Here is a 14,933-nt window from a genome sequence, read left to right as displayed (position 1 = left end):
ACTGGAGTGGCAAGTGTCGAACCTCTAGGAAATAAGAGAAGACAAAGAGTTCTTAGAATGGTGCAACTACAGCAGCAAAGCGAAGTACAGAAGCCAGAAGAGCAACAGCAAGCTGGGGCAGAAGAGGAAACTGCTGAGGTGAGGAAAAATGAAGTAGAGGACACTCCTTGGAAAAGGGTGACAGGAGCAGAACTAGACGCCACTCTGCACCAGTGGAAGCAGTGGAACTATAGAACCATTCCCAGGTATTTGAGGATGAGACTGGAGGACAGCCTGCAGAGGAAGAATTACAGGGGACCCCACAGGAGAGTGAGCAAGAAGCTGAAGGTCAGCCAAGCAGAGGCGATGAAACCAAGGCCTACAACAAGAAGGAGAGAAGAGTAGTAGTTGTGGGAGATTCTTTGCTGCGTGGGATCAAGACCCAAGTATGTCACGAAGACCCATGGACTTTCCAGGTATGCTGTCTCCCAGGAGGATGGATTAGAGACGTGACTGAAGGGTTGTCTACACTCATAAAGCCCACTGACAGGTATCCCTTTCTTCTCATCCATGTGGGAACAAATGATACCAAATCACGTCAGACTTTGAAGCTTAGGGAAGGAAACTCAAGAACTTTGGGGCTCAGATAGTTTTCCCATCCATCCTTCCAGTAGTTAGAAGAGGGATAGAATGGGAAAGGAAAACACTCCGGGTGAATGACTGGCTATGAAGGTGGTGCTGCCGTGAGAGATTTGGATTCTGGGACCACAGGCTATACTTCCCGGAAGATGGACTGTTGGCAAGGGACGGGTTGCACCTCACAAGGGCTGGGAAGAATGTGTTCAGCCCCAGCATGAAGAACTTAATCAGGAGGGTTTTAAACTGAATCCTACAGGGGAGGGAGACGTAAAGTTGGGGGTAACAATGGACAAAGGCTCATGCACCGCAACGGAGAGAACAGATCTAATAGCGCCCAATAATAGTCTTCAGACACATGTAGGAAGAAAGCCAGACTATGAAGCACATGGTCTTCGATGTCTATATACTAATGCCCAGAGTATGGGAAATAAACAGAATGAACTTGAACTCGAAAATTATGATTTGATAGGTGTAACTGAAATTTGGTGGGATGACTCCCATGACTGAAATTAATATTTATTTATTTATGTATTTATTTCATTTCTATACCTCCCAATAGCCAAAGCTCTCTGGGCGGTTCACAAAAATTAAAACCAAACAGCACACAATAAAACAATTTAAAATATTTGTTGTTGTTCAGTCGTTCAGTCGTGTCCGACTCTTCGTGACCCCATGGACCATAACGCCAGGCCTTCCTGTCCTGCGCTCTCTCCCGGAGCGTACTCAAGTTCATATTCATTGCATCTGTGATGCTATCTAGCCATCTCATCCTCTGCCGTCCCCTTCTCCTTTTGCCTTCAGTCTTTCCCAGCATCAGGGTCTTTTCCAGAGAGTTTTCTCTTCGCATTAGGTGGCCAAAATATTGGAGCTTCAGCTTCATTATCTGTCCTTCCAATGAGCACTCAGGGTTGATTTCCTTTAGGATGGACTGATTTGACCTCCTTGCAGTCCAGGGGACTCGTAAGAGTCTTCTCCAGCACCACAGTTCGAAAGCATCAATTCTTCGGCGCTCAGCCTTCCTTATAGTCCAGCTCTCACAGCCATACATTACTACTGGGAAAACCATAGCTTTGATTAGACGGACCTTTGTCGGCAAGGTGATGTCTCTGCTTCTTACTATGCTGTCTAGGTTGGCCATAGCTTTCCTCCCCAGGAGCAAGCGTCTTTTAATTTCATGGCTACAGTCACCGTCTGCGGTGATCTTGGAGCCCAAGAAAGTAAAATCTGTCACTGCTTCCATTTCTTCCCCTTCTATATGCCAGGAAGTGATGGGGCCAGATGCCATGATCTTCGTTTTTTTAATGTTGAGTTTCAAACCAGCTTTTGCACTCTCCTCTTTCACCCTCAACAAGAGGCTCTTGAGATCCTCTTCGCTTTCTGCCATTAGGGTGGTATCGTCTGCATATCGGAGGTTGTTGATAATTCTCCCAGCAATCTTAATTCCGACCTCTGATTCATCCAACCCGGCATTTCTCATGATGCACTCTGCATATAAGTTAAATAAGCAGGGTGACAATATGCAGCCTTGTCGTACTCCTTTCCCAATTTTGAACCAATCGGTTGTTCCATGTCTGGTTCTTACTGTTGCTTCTTGACCCTCGTACAGGTTTCTCAGGAGACAGGTAAGGTGGTCTGGTACTCCCATCACTTTCAGAATTTGCCACAGTTTGTTGTGATCCACACAATCAAAGGCTTTAGCGTAGTCAATGAAGCAGAAATAGACGTTTTCCTGGAATTCTCTTGCTTTCTCCATGATGCAGCGAATGTTGGCGATTTGATCTCTAGTTCCTCTGCCTCTTCTAAACCCAGCTTGTACTTCCGGTAGTTCTCGGTTCGCATACTGCTGAAGCCTAGCTTGTAGGATTTTGAGCATCACCTTGCTGGCATGTGAAATGAGCGCAATTGTACGGTAGTTTGAACATTCTTTGGCGTTGCCCTTCTTTGGAATTGGAATGTAAACCGACCTTTTCCAGTCTTGTGGCCACTGTTGAGTGTTCCAGATTTGTTGGCATATTGAATGCAGCACTTTAACAGCATCATCTTTTAGGATTTTAAAAAGCTCGGCTGGAATACTGTCATCTCTGCTAGCTTTGTTACTAATGCTTCCTAAGGCCCACTTGACTTCACTCTCGAGGATGTCCGGCTCAAGTTCAGTGACCGCACTATCATGGCTATCAGGGACATTCAGATCTTTCCTGTATAGTTCTTCTGTGTATTCTTGCCACCTCTTCTTAATCTCATCTGCTTCTGTTAGGTCCCTGCCTTCTTTGTCCTTTATCATGCCCGTCTTTGCACAAAACGTTCCCTTGAGATCTCCAATTTTCTTGAAGAGATCTCTAGTCTTTCCCATTCTGTTGTTTTCCTCGATTTCTTTGCATTGTTCATTTAAGAAGGCCTTCTTGTCTCTCCTTGCTATTCTCTGGAACTCTGCGTTCAGTTGGGTATATCTTCCCCTTTCTCCCTTGCTTTTCGCTTCCCTTCTTTCGTGAGCTACTTGTAAAGCCTCATCAGACAGCCACTTTGCTTTCTTGCATTTCTTTTTCTTTGGGATGGATTTCGTTGCTGCCTCCTGAACAATGTTACGGACCTCCGTCCATAGTTCCTCAGGCACTCTGTCTATCAGGTCTAATCCCTGAAATCTATTCCTCACCTCCACTGTATATTCATCAGGGATATGATTTAGGTCATACCTGAACGGTTTAGTGGTTTTCCCGACGTTCTTCAATTTAAGCCGAAATTTTGCAAGAAGCAGCTCATGATCTGAGCCACAGTCAGCTCCAGGTCTTGTTTTTACTGACTGTATGGAGCTTCTCCATCTTTGGCTGCAAAGGACATAATCAATCTGATTTCGATATTGACCATCTGGTGACGTCCATGTGTAGAGTCGCCTCTTGTGCTGTTGGAAAAGAGTGTTTGCTATGATCAGCATGTTCTCTTGGCAAAACTCTATTAGCTTTTGTCCTGCTCCATTTTGTACACCAAGGCCATGCCTGCCTGTTATCCCGGTGATTTCTTGACTTCCTACTTTAGCATTCCAATCCCCTATGATGAAGAGGACATCTTTTTTTGGTGTTAGTTCTAGAAGGTGTTGTAGGTCTTCATAGAACCGATCAACCTCAGCTTCTTCGGCCTCAGTGGTTGGGGCATAGACTTGAATTACTGTGATGTTGAATGGTTTGCCTTGGATTCGTACTGAGATCATTCTATCATTTTTAAGATTGTACCCCAGTACTGCTTTTCCCACCCTTTTGTTGACTATGAGTGCTACTCCATTTCTTCTAAGGGATTCTTGCCCACAATAGTAGATATGATGGTCACCTGAATTAAATTCGCCCATGCCTGTCCATTTTAGTTCGCTGATTCCCAAGATGTCGATGTTCAATCTTGCCATCTCATGTTTGACCACCTCCAGCTTACCTTGATTCATTGATCTGACATTCCAGGTTCCTAAACAATAGTGTTCTTTACAGCATCGGATTTTCTTTTCACCACCAGACACATCCACAGCTGAGTGTCCTTTCGGGTTTGGCCCAGCCGCTTCACTCTTTCTGGCGCTACTTGGAAATACCCTCTGCTCTTCCCCAGTAGCATATTGGACACCTTCCGACCTGAGGGGCTCATCTTCCGGCGTCATATCTTTTAGCCTTGTGATACGTTCCATGGGGTTTTCTTGGCAAGAATACTGGAGTGGGTTGCCATTTCCTTCTCCAGTGGACCACATTTTGTCAGAACTCTCCGCCATGACCTGTCCATCTTGGGTGGCCCTGCACGGCATAGCTTATGGCTTCACTGAGTTACGCAAGCCCCTTCGCCACAACAAGGCAGTGATCCCTGAAGGGATTACTTTTCGTTTTAACCACCCTAAATAATTTGCTGTCATTGGCAAACTTGTCCACTTCACTGCTCACTCCTAATTCCAGATCATTTATGGTTGAAAAGCATTGGTCCTAATACAGATCCCTGTGGGACACCCCCCCCATTTACTTCTCTCCATTGGCAGAATGTACCATTTATTCCTACTCTTTGCTTTCTGTTCTTTAACCAGTTACTGACCCATAAGAGGACCTCTCCTCTTATTCCATTACTACTAAGTTTGCTCAGGAGTTGTTGGTGAGGGATTTTGTCAAAAACCTTTTGGAAATCCAAGTAAACAGTGTCCACTCGATCACACCACTCTACCAGTCTACTGACATTCTCAAAGAACTCTAAAAGGTTAGTGAGACAGGACTTACCTTTGCAGAAGCCGTGTTCATTCTTTTTCAGCAGGGCTTGTCCTTCTATATGCTTAATAATTTTATCTTTAATAATGCTTTCAACCAATTTACGCAGAATAGACGTCAAGCTAACCAGCCTGTAATTTCCCGGATCCCTCCTGGATCCCTTTTTGAAAATTGGTGTTACATTGGCCATCTTCCAGTCCTCTGGTATAGAGGCTGAATTTGGGGACATGTTGCATATTTGGTTAGATATCTTCCTCATTCCTTTTTCCTTGTGTGTCATGTCTTTTGGGATCATACATAAGCCTGCAGGCAAGGACTCTCTTCTTTAATTCATTGTATGTAAGCTCTAGGAGCCTTTCTGGCTTTGGAGCAGCATGTAAATACTTCAAAGTAAATAAATATTACAAGACTTGCTCTTTTATTTTTAATCCTTGTCCTAGAATTTCCTAAACAAGGCCACACCTTCCTGATGAATGCAATCTGAATCAGTTGATTCAACCAGCACGTTTGTATCCTGAGTACTTATTTGGCACATACAGGCATGTGGCACCGTTAAACAATAATCAAGCCAGTGTAACGCTGGAGAACCGTAAAGGGGTCGCATTTTCAGCCAACGCAGCAGCTGAAGCACTTAGGAAAGCTTTATGTTAGCTTCATACAATGAAAAACCAGCACAGGCCAGGCTTTCCTTCCCCATCTAGTTCATTCTCTCTCTCTCTGTCTCTCTCTCAAGCTGAACAGCTTTCTGCTTTCTTAAGGCTCCAGCCACATCCAGGAGCAGCTTATGTTGTTCTCTTGTGTTGTCTCTCTACATGGTGCCTTGGACTTTGTTCAGGCAGATCCGACATTTTCATAGCCATGTTCCCCTCTCTGACTTCTATGGTTGCTTTAGCCCAGGGATGCCCAAACGGATAGCTGCGGTGGCACGGTTATTTTTCCAAATTAAAGCACACTTAATTTCACACCCAACTAAAAAGTTTACTTTTCGGGTGCAGCTAGACAAGACACAGGGAGGAGATTCATGTTTGACAGGATCTCCCGTGAGCTGAGGTTTCTTTCATTTTATTTCTTATTTATTTTATTTCCAGTATTTTCCACCCCACTCTTCAGCGCGCCCCCTCCCCAGGCTCCCAGAGTGGCTTACAAGGATGAATAATGAGGCAGCCCGTGCACCCAGGCTTACAATCTAAAGGACACAACACAAAAGGAAAAGGGATTGGGAGGGAGGAGGAAAAAAAGACAGAAGCAAAACTGAAGAACCAATTCTTTGTTTCAAAGTTCTTACCAGTGTTTTTTTTCCTGGAAGGGTTGGAAGAAAACAAGCTCCCTGCAACTGTTCCCTCTCTGGCTGATGTGCAGGCCAGACTGGTTTCCCCCTCGCCTTGATGTGGCAGGGAGCTGCAGCTTCCCAGTGGCCCTTGGTTCTCTGGGACCTTGGTTTGAAGTTGTGGTGGGAAGCCTTGAATCATAGGGATGTAAGAAGAGCCCTGCTGGATCAAACCGAGGGTCCATCTAGTCCAGCATTCTGTTCACACAGAACAGGGTGGCATAGCGGTTAGAGTGCTGGACTGGGACCCAGGAGACCCAGGTTCTAGTCCCGACTCAGCCATGAAGCTCACTGGGTGGCTTTGAGGCAGTCATTGACTCTCTGCCCAACCTACCTCACAGGGTTGTTGTGAGGATAAAATGGAGAGGGGAAGGAGCACGTAAGCTGCTTCGGGCTCCTTGCAAGAGGGAAAAAGTTGGGATATAAATGTAATAATAAATAACTAAATAAGCATATTTATCTGTTGACCTGCATAGGCCTTAGCCCACCCTACCCCTGTGTGCTGAGAGCAACAGCACCATCCTAGGTCATGTCTGTATGCAGATATGGGATAGCAGCCTATCTAGGGTGCAGACCTATGCATGTTCCCCCCAAAAGTCCTACAACTCCCAGCATTCCCCAGCCAGTATGGCTGACTGGGGAATGCTGGGAGTTGTAGGACTTTTTTCCCTGTCTAAACATGCATAGGATTGCACCCTGAATCATGTTAAAACTCAGCCAGGCCTTACTTCTCAGTAATCATAGAATCATCTAATAGTAGGGTTGGAAGGGGCCTATACACTGGCTGTATAGTTGGAAACCACCAGATGAGCAGTGATTGGGGCAACAGGGGAAGAGCCAGGAGAAGGAAGTGTGGCCTTCTGGGGAGTCCCAGAGAGCCCGAGATTCTGCACCCAACCTATGTAAACCTGCTCAGATATCAAGGTACTTCTCTGAGACCCTTCTCCAGGGGCCCTGGCCCTCAGAGATAAGGTGTGCAATAGCTCCAGAGAGATGGTGACATCCCATTTATGGAATGCTCTCCCCAGACGGCTCTGCCTGGCACGGTCATTGCGAAGCTTTAGGTGCCAGGGGATTTTTATTTGCCCCAGGCTTCTGATAAATAGGAAGCTTGCTTATTTTTTTTAATTCTGCAGCTGCTGTTTTAGCTTGTTGGATTTTTTTAATCTTGCAGTTGCCTTATAAGAACCTAAGAACACAAGAAGAGCCCTGCTGGATGAGACCAAGGGTCCATCTAGTCCAGCATTCTGTTCACACAGTGGCCGACCAGCTGTCGACCAGGGACCCACAAGCAGGACATGAGTACACCAGCATCCTTGCACCCATGTTCCCCAGCAACTGGTGTACAGAGGCTCACTGCCTCTACTACTGGAGGTAGCACAGAGCCATCAGGACCAGTAGCCACTGATAGCCTTCTCCAGGAATTTGTCCAACCCCCTTTTAAAGCCATCCAAATTGGTGGCCATCACTACATCCTGTGGTAGTGAATTCCAGTTTAACCTTGCACGTGTGTAGTAAGATTTCCTTTTATCTGTCCCACCAATCCGCTTCATGGGATGACCTCAGTTTCTAGTGTTATGAGAGAGGGAGAAAAATGTTGCCCTGTTCACTCTCTCCACACCGTGCATAATTGTATACACCTCTATCATGTTTCCCCTTACCCTCCTTTTTTCTAAGCTAATGTAGCCTTTCCTCATTGGGACGTTGCTCCAGCCCCTCGAACACTTTGGTAGAACCTCTTGTGGACTATATTTCATTTCATCAGTGTTAACTCTCCCGCAGCCCCCAACCATCTTCTTACACCATAATAAATGTGTTAATCTTTACAGTGTTATGGGGGTCTTTGTTATTTGTGTGTTCAGTGTGGTGTCCTCTCTAATAAGCATGTTTAGGATTGCATTCTTATTTTGTTATGAGCTGCTGTGTAGCTGAAAAGCAGATTATACATTTTTGGAAATATCATTCCTCTGAGCAGGCTGGATAAATGCTGTTCGGCATGTGGGCAGGCTGGAGACCAGCAGAACCCCTACTTTCAGGGGCAGGGAAATGTATAATCTTTCAGCCTGAATTCGGTTTTGGAGAAGCTCTCTGGGGGCCACAATACAGTGGTGGGAGGGGCAAAGCCAAAAGGAGTGGGGCACAAAACACACACCCCTCCCCATAAATGCCAGTATATTTGAGCTTAAAGCTCTTACTGGCAGTAATAAAACCTTAGGAGAGGCCTTTATTTATTTATTTATTTATTACTAAATAATATTTATTAATACTTTCAAGCTTTCAGAATGGGGAAAAACTGCAAAAGCTGGGAAACCACCAACAATTCATGGTCAGGGGGAAAGGGTGGGGCCAGGGAAGGGGATGTGGCTGGATTGGGACCCCAGGCCTGAGTTTCCCCACCCCTGCAATAGCTCTTCTCGAGTTCCATCCGTCTTCATCAGCATGCCTTAAGAGCTTACTTTCACTTCTTCAGCGGAATTTCAAGATAAGCAAAGGATGTTGTATGCACTCTTGCAGATCTTTTATTGGAGGGGACGGAATAAGGTGCCCAATACCTTCTATTGCTGTATCCTCCACGAATTGGTCTAATCTTCTAACGCCATCTCCCCTAAGCTGTTGTGTGGCAGCAAATTTTATGGTGAGCTGCTGTGTGAAGAAAGACTTCCCTTTTTTTGTGGTGTGAGCCTCTGGCCAAACAGCTTGGTTGATTCTATTTCCTGTATTGTGAGAGAGAGTGACACATTTCTGCCTCACTTTGATTTGATGTGGTGAATATAAGAAGGACCAGGGGTCCATCTAGCCCAGTGTTCTGCCCAGGGGAAGCCCACAAGTAAGACATGAGTGCAACAGCACCCTCATGCTTGTGTTCCCCAGTACGCTGTCTCTGATCCTGGAAGTAGCATCCAGCCCTCATAACAAGTAGCTATTGATAGCCTTAAACTCCAAGAGCGCTTCATACTTTGGGCCTCCTACAGAACTGATTGCTTCAGAGCTATTGCATCAAACGTGAGCTGAGGAAATGAATGGGCAATTGAGGAATGAAAATGACCTCCTGGTATTGCTGCCTTAAATGATGTTTGGGTTTCAGCAAGCCTTGTGCTGATGCAAGAATCTCCCAGTCACTGGGCCTCTGTCCTCCAATTCAGGATTTTCCCATCCCAATTTCGTGTGCACAGCTGGAAAGAAAACTATTGAACATTCAAGCCACCAATCATTTTAAACTAGCACCCACAGAGATTCAGTTCATAATGCAATTGCAAAGAACAGACAAAGGCACAGACAGGAAAATGCATGGCCTACTTTGGGGATGGCTCTGCTCTTTCACTAGAGTCGCATGATTAAAAAGCGGTAGGGCCCAGTGCATAAGCACAGAGAACTGGGTTCAAGCCTGGAGAATTAAGAGGGGTTTGACCTAACCTTCCAAGCCTTGATTTTCAACCACAACCAAATCCAAACTCTTTTGTTCAAGTTATTCATAAGAACATAAGAAGAGCCCTGCTGGATCAGACCAAGGGTCCATCTAGTCCAGCATTCTGTTCACACAGTGGCCAACCAGCTGCCCACGGGAAACTCATGAGCAAGACATGAGTACAACAGCACTTTCCCACCTATGTTCCCCAGCAACTGGTGTACATAGGCAGACTGTCTCTGATCCTGGAGGTAGCACATAGCCATCAGCTGAGAACGAACTGAGGTTAGCGAAGGATGCTAAAAACAACAAAAAGGCTTTCTTCAGCTACGTGCATAGGAAAAGACAGAGGAAAGACATGGTGGTTCAGCTATTCAATAAGGATGGCAAAACGATAACAGATGACAAAGAAAAGGCAGAAGTGCTCAATTCTACTTTGACTCAGTCATCTCCCAAAAGAGGGTCTATGACCCTCCTGGCAAAGGCAAAGTACAGGCTGAAGGGGCAGGATAGCAGCTTGAGATCGATAGGCATATGGTCAAGGAACACCTAATTACTTTGAATGAGTTCAAATCTCCAGGGCCAGATGAACTGCATCCTAGAGTCATAAAGGAACTGGCAGAAAAACTCTCAGAACTGCTGTCTATTCTCTTTGAGCAATCATGGAGGACGGGTGAAGTGCCAGATGACTGGAGGAGGGCTAATGTTGTCCCTATCTTCAAAAAGGGTAAAAAGGAGGAACCTGGGAACTACAGACCGGTCAGTCTGACATCAATCCCTGGGAAAATTCTGGAGCAGATGATAAAGCAATCCATCTGTAAGCACCTTGAAAACAATGCAGTGATCACTCGAAGCCAACATGGATTTGTCAAGAACAAGTCCTGCCAGACGAATCAGATCTCATTTTTTGATCAAGTAACCTCCCTTGTGGACCGTGGGAATGCTGTGGACATCATATACCTCGACTTCAGCAAAGCTTTCGAAAAAGTGCCCCATGATATCCTGATGAGAAAACTAGCTCAAACTGGGCTAGATGAGACGATCCAGTGGATCTACTGTTGGCTACAGAATCGGACTGAAAGAGTGCTTATCAATGGGACCTTCTCAAACTGGGGAGAGGTGACGAGTGGGGTACCGCAGGGCTCAGTCCTGGGCCCAGTGCTCTTCAACATTTGTATTAATGACTTGGAGGAGGAGGTGCAGGGAATGCTGATCAAATTTGCAGATGACACAAAATTGGGCGGGATAGCTAATACTTTGGAAAACAGAAAGAAAATTCAAAGTGATCTCGATAGACTGGAGCGCTGGGCAGAAAACAACAGAATGACATTTAATAGGGATAAATCCCAAGTTCTGCACCTAGGAAAAAGAAACCAAATGCACAGTTACAAGATGGGGGATACATGGCTCAACAACAGTACAAGCAAGAAGGATCTTGGAATTGTTGTCGATTACAAGCTGAATAGGAGCCAACAATGTGATGGGGCTGCAAAAAAGGCCAATGCTATTTTGGGCTGCATTCATAGAAGCATAGCTTCCAAATCCTGGGAAGTACTAGTTCCCCTCTACTCAGCACTGGTTAGGCCTCATCTGGAGTACCGTGACCAGTTCTGGGCACCACATTTTAAGAAGGATGCAGACAAACTGGAGAGGGTTCAGAGGAGGGCAACAAAGATGATCAGGGAACTGGAAACAAAGCCCTATGAAGAGAGACTGAAAGAACTGGGCATGCTTAGCCTTGCGAAGAGAAGACTGAGGGGAGATAGGATAGCGCTCTTCAAGTACTTGAAAGGTTGTCACAGAGAGGAAGGCCAGGATCTCTTCTCGATCATCCAAGGGTGCAGGACATGGAAGAATGGGCTCAAGTTACAGGAAGCCAGATTCCGGCTGAACATCAGGAAAACCTTCTGACTTTTAGGGCAATATGACAATGGAACCCATTCCCTAGGGAGGTGGTGGGCTCTCCCACACCGGAGGCATTCAGGACAAGGCTGGACAGCCATCTGTGAGGGATGCTCTGACTTGGATTCCTGCATTGAGCAGGGGGTTGGACTCGATGGCCTTGTAGGCCCCTTCCAACCCTACTATTCTATGATTCTATGATCAGGACTAGTGGCCATTGATAGCCTTATTCTCCTCCATGAATTTGTCCAATCCGCTCTTAAAGCCATCCAAAGTGGTGGCTGTCACTACATCTTGTAGAAGTTGATTCCATAGTTTAACTATGTGTTTAACTGCCAGTGTGGTGTAGTGGCTGGAGCGTTGGACTGGGAGTCAGGAGATCTGGGTTCTAGTCCCCACTCAGCCATGGAAACTCACTGGGTGACTTTGGGCCAGTCACAGACTCTCAGCTCAACCTACCTCACAGGGTTGTTGTTGTTGAGGATAAAATGGAGAGGAGGAAGATTACGTACACTGCCTTGGGTTCCTTGCAAGAGGAAAAAAGGCGGGATATAAATGCAATCAATCAATCAATCGTTAGACTGTAAACTCCATGGGGCCGAGACTTATCTGGGTTGGGTTGATTGTTTTGTTTTGCTTATGCTGCAAAGCACCTCATTGATCAATTTGCTAACAATATTCATTCCCCACTTTTAAAGTTTCCCAGTTCCCAAAGCAGGCAGGCTTGCAAATCCAATGCTCTTAGCTATGAGGATTTTCAGGGAGTGCAGCGCTTACCCGGAGTTTGTCTCCTTCGGAATGTCACTGGAGGTTTATGGGGTTGTGTAATATTTGTATTCATTTACAAATATACAGAGTGATGTTTTAATTTGATTTTGTCTTAATCTGTATTTTATTGTTAGCTGCATTGAGCTCAATGTTTTGGCAGAAAGGTGGGATATGAATTAAAATAAATAACTTAACAAACATTTATTTGATGATGATGTCGACGATAGTGGCAACAGGCTGCCATGCAGTCCCTCAAATCCCCAATTCTGGAATTTTTCCCACCGTCCCTGGGCAGAAACTTGCACTGACCAACTCTCTTGGGGGTTGGACTCGATGGCCTTGTAGTCCCCTTCCAACCCTACTATTCTATGATTCTACATGAAAGCTGGAAAGCCTGCATGCAAGATGCTCATGTGCTTTATTTCTTTATTAATAACATTTATGCCCTGCCCTTCAGTGGCCGATTGGCATTCCCAGGATGGCTTTTTGTTGTTGTTCAGCCATTCAGTCGTGTCCGACTCTTCGTGACCCCATGGACCGTAGCATGCCAGGCCTTCTTGTCCTGCACTCTCTCCCGGAGTGTGCTCAAGTCCATATACATTGCATCGGTGATGCTATCTAGCCACCTCATCCTCTGCCATCCCCTTCTCCTTTTGCCTTCAATCTTTCCCAGCATCAGGGTCTTTTCCAGTGACTTTTCTCTTCGCATTAGGTGGCCAAAATATTTGAGCTTCAGCTCCAATATCTGTCCTTCCAACGAGCAGTCATGGTTGATTTCATGGCAGAGCTTCCTGTCGGCCGTCCCACCCGCAGCTCCCCAAAGTCGAGTCCGTCACCTCCAGAATATCATCCATCCCCCTTGCCCTTGGTCGGCCCCTCTTCCTTTTGCCTTCCACTTTCCCTAGCATCAGCATCTTCTCCAGGGTGTCCTGTCTTCTCATTATGTGGCCAAAGTACTTCAGTTTTGCCTCTAATATCATTCCCTCAAGTGAGCAGTCTGGCTTTATTTCCTGGAGTATGGGCTGGTTTGATCTTCTTGCGGTCCAAGGCATTCTCACAATTTTCCTCCAACACCACAGTTCAAAAGCATCTTATCTTCCTTCGCTCAGCCTTCCTAATGGTCCAGCTTTCGCAGCCATAGGTTACTACGGGAATTGTTGTTGTTCAGTCGTGTCCGACTCTTCGTGACCCCATGGATCATAACGTCAGGCCTTGCTCAAGTTCATATTCATTGCATCGGTGATGCTATCTAGCCATCTCATCCTCTGCCGTCCCCTTCTCCTTTTGCCTTCAATCTTTCCCAGCATCACGGTCTTTTCCAGGGAGTTTTCTCTTCGCATTAGGTGGCCAAAATATTTGAGCTTCAGCTCCAGTATCTGTCCTTCCAATGAGCACTCAGGGTTGATTTCCTTTAGGATGGACTGATCTGACCTCCCAAGATGGCTTAGAAAACAGTAAAAATAAAAATATTTACTCGCTGCCAAAAAACGGAATTGAAACAACAGCTCGGTGGAAAACCACTGATGCCTGCCCCCCACCCCCACCCCAGTATTCTGCGCACTCCGGTGCAGCTAGCTGTCCCAAATTGCCCTCGATGGAGTGTCACGCTGGGGCATCGGGAGGAATTAAAACGCCCGGTGCTATTCGGGGTGCTGCTGGCAACCACCAGAGCCCGCAAATGGAGGAGGGGGGCATTCCAAAAGCCATTCAGCCCTGCCCGGAGAAGGGTCTCACTTCTCAGTCTCAGCCCACGGGTGGGGCGTATGGGAGGAACCGCTCCTGCAAAAACCCGGGTGCGAAGGTGTCTGTTCAGTGACCATCGCCACACGCGCGTCCCGGCCTCACTGGCACATCCCATAATGTGCCACCCTGAAAGTGGGGATGAACCCTTTCCTTAAATTAGGAAGACCATCGAGTCCAACCGGGTTGGACAGGCTGGGGTCCGCGCCCCGATCCCCCGGCCGCGCTGGTTCGGTGGGAAGCGCGTCCCGCCCAGTTCAGTGGGGCTCAGTCCACATCGCGCGCGCACTGGGCTTTGCGGCCCGATCCTGCGCACCTTTACTCAGGAGTAAATCCGAGCTGCCTTGGGTTTTCCCGCCAAAGCGGGCTGCATCCCGTGGGTTGCATGCAGTGCTACAGTGTGGGCTGTGCGCAGGGGAGACCCATTCATTTCAGTTGGTTTACTCTTGAGTAAAACTAAGATTGGCCCCAACCCAAAGTGCGTGTGGAGACCGTTGCTGCTGCGGGCCGATTTCCAAGCCCCGCCGGCGAGACCCTCTTCGCCCTCCGCCCACCCCAGAAGCATCCGCACCCGCACGAGGGGCCGTTTCTGTCCCGCAGCAGGCTTCGCAACCCCGCGAAGGGCAGCGGCCTCGGCCGCGCATCTGCGCAGGCGCCCGGATCCGGAGCAAGCCGGCACCAGCGTGGCATCGAGCCGTCGGCAAGGCCTCCGCTTCGTCCCGCCCCTTAGCGACCGAGCCTTAAGCCTGGAGCGAATGGGGGGGGGGACGCGAGGAGGAGGAGGAGGAGGAGGCCAGAGCCGCGATGATTGACGGCGCCCGGCAGACCAATGAGCGCGCGGGCCCGGGCAGCGCCCCCTTCCCGCCGCGCCGATGGAGGAGATTGGGGCGCCGGGCGGCTCCTCCCCCTCGGGTGGCCGCGGAGGCCCCGCCCAGGCCCCGCCCCCGCCCGC

Source organism: Heloderma suspectum, chromosome 7 (assembly GCF_057233095.1).
Source record: "Heloderma suspectum isolate Gila_16-S chromosome 7, 16-S_ref, whole genome shotgun sequence".
Classification (NCBI taxonomy): Eukaryota; Metazoa; Chordata; class Lepidosauria; order Squamata; family Helodermatidae; genus Heloderma; species Heloderma suspectum.
Note: the sequence above shows the minus strand (reverse complement) of the source record.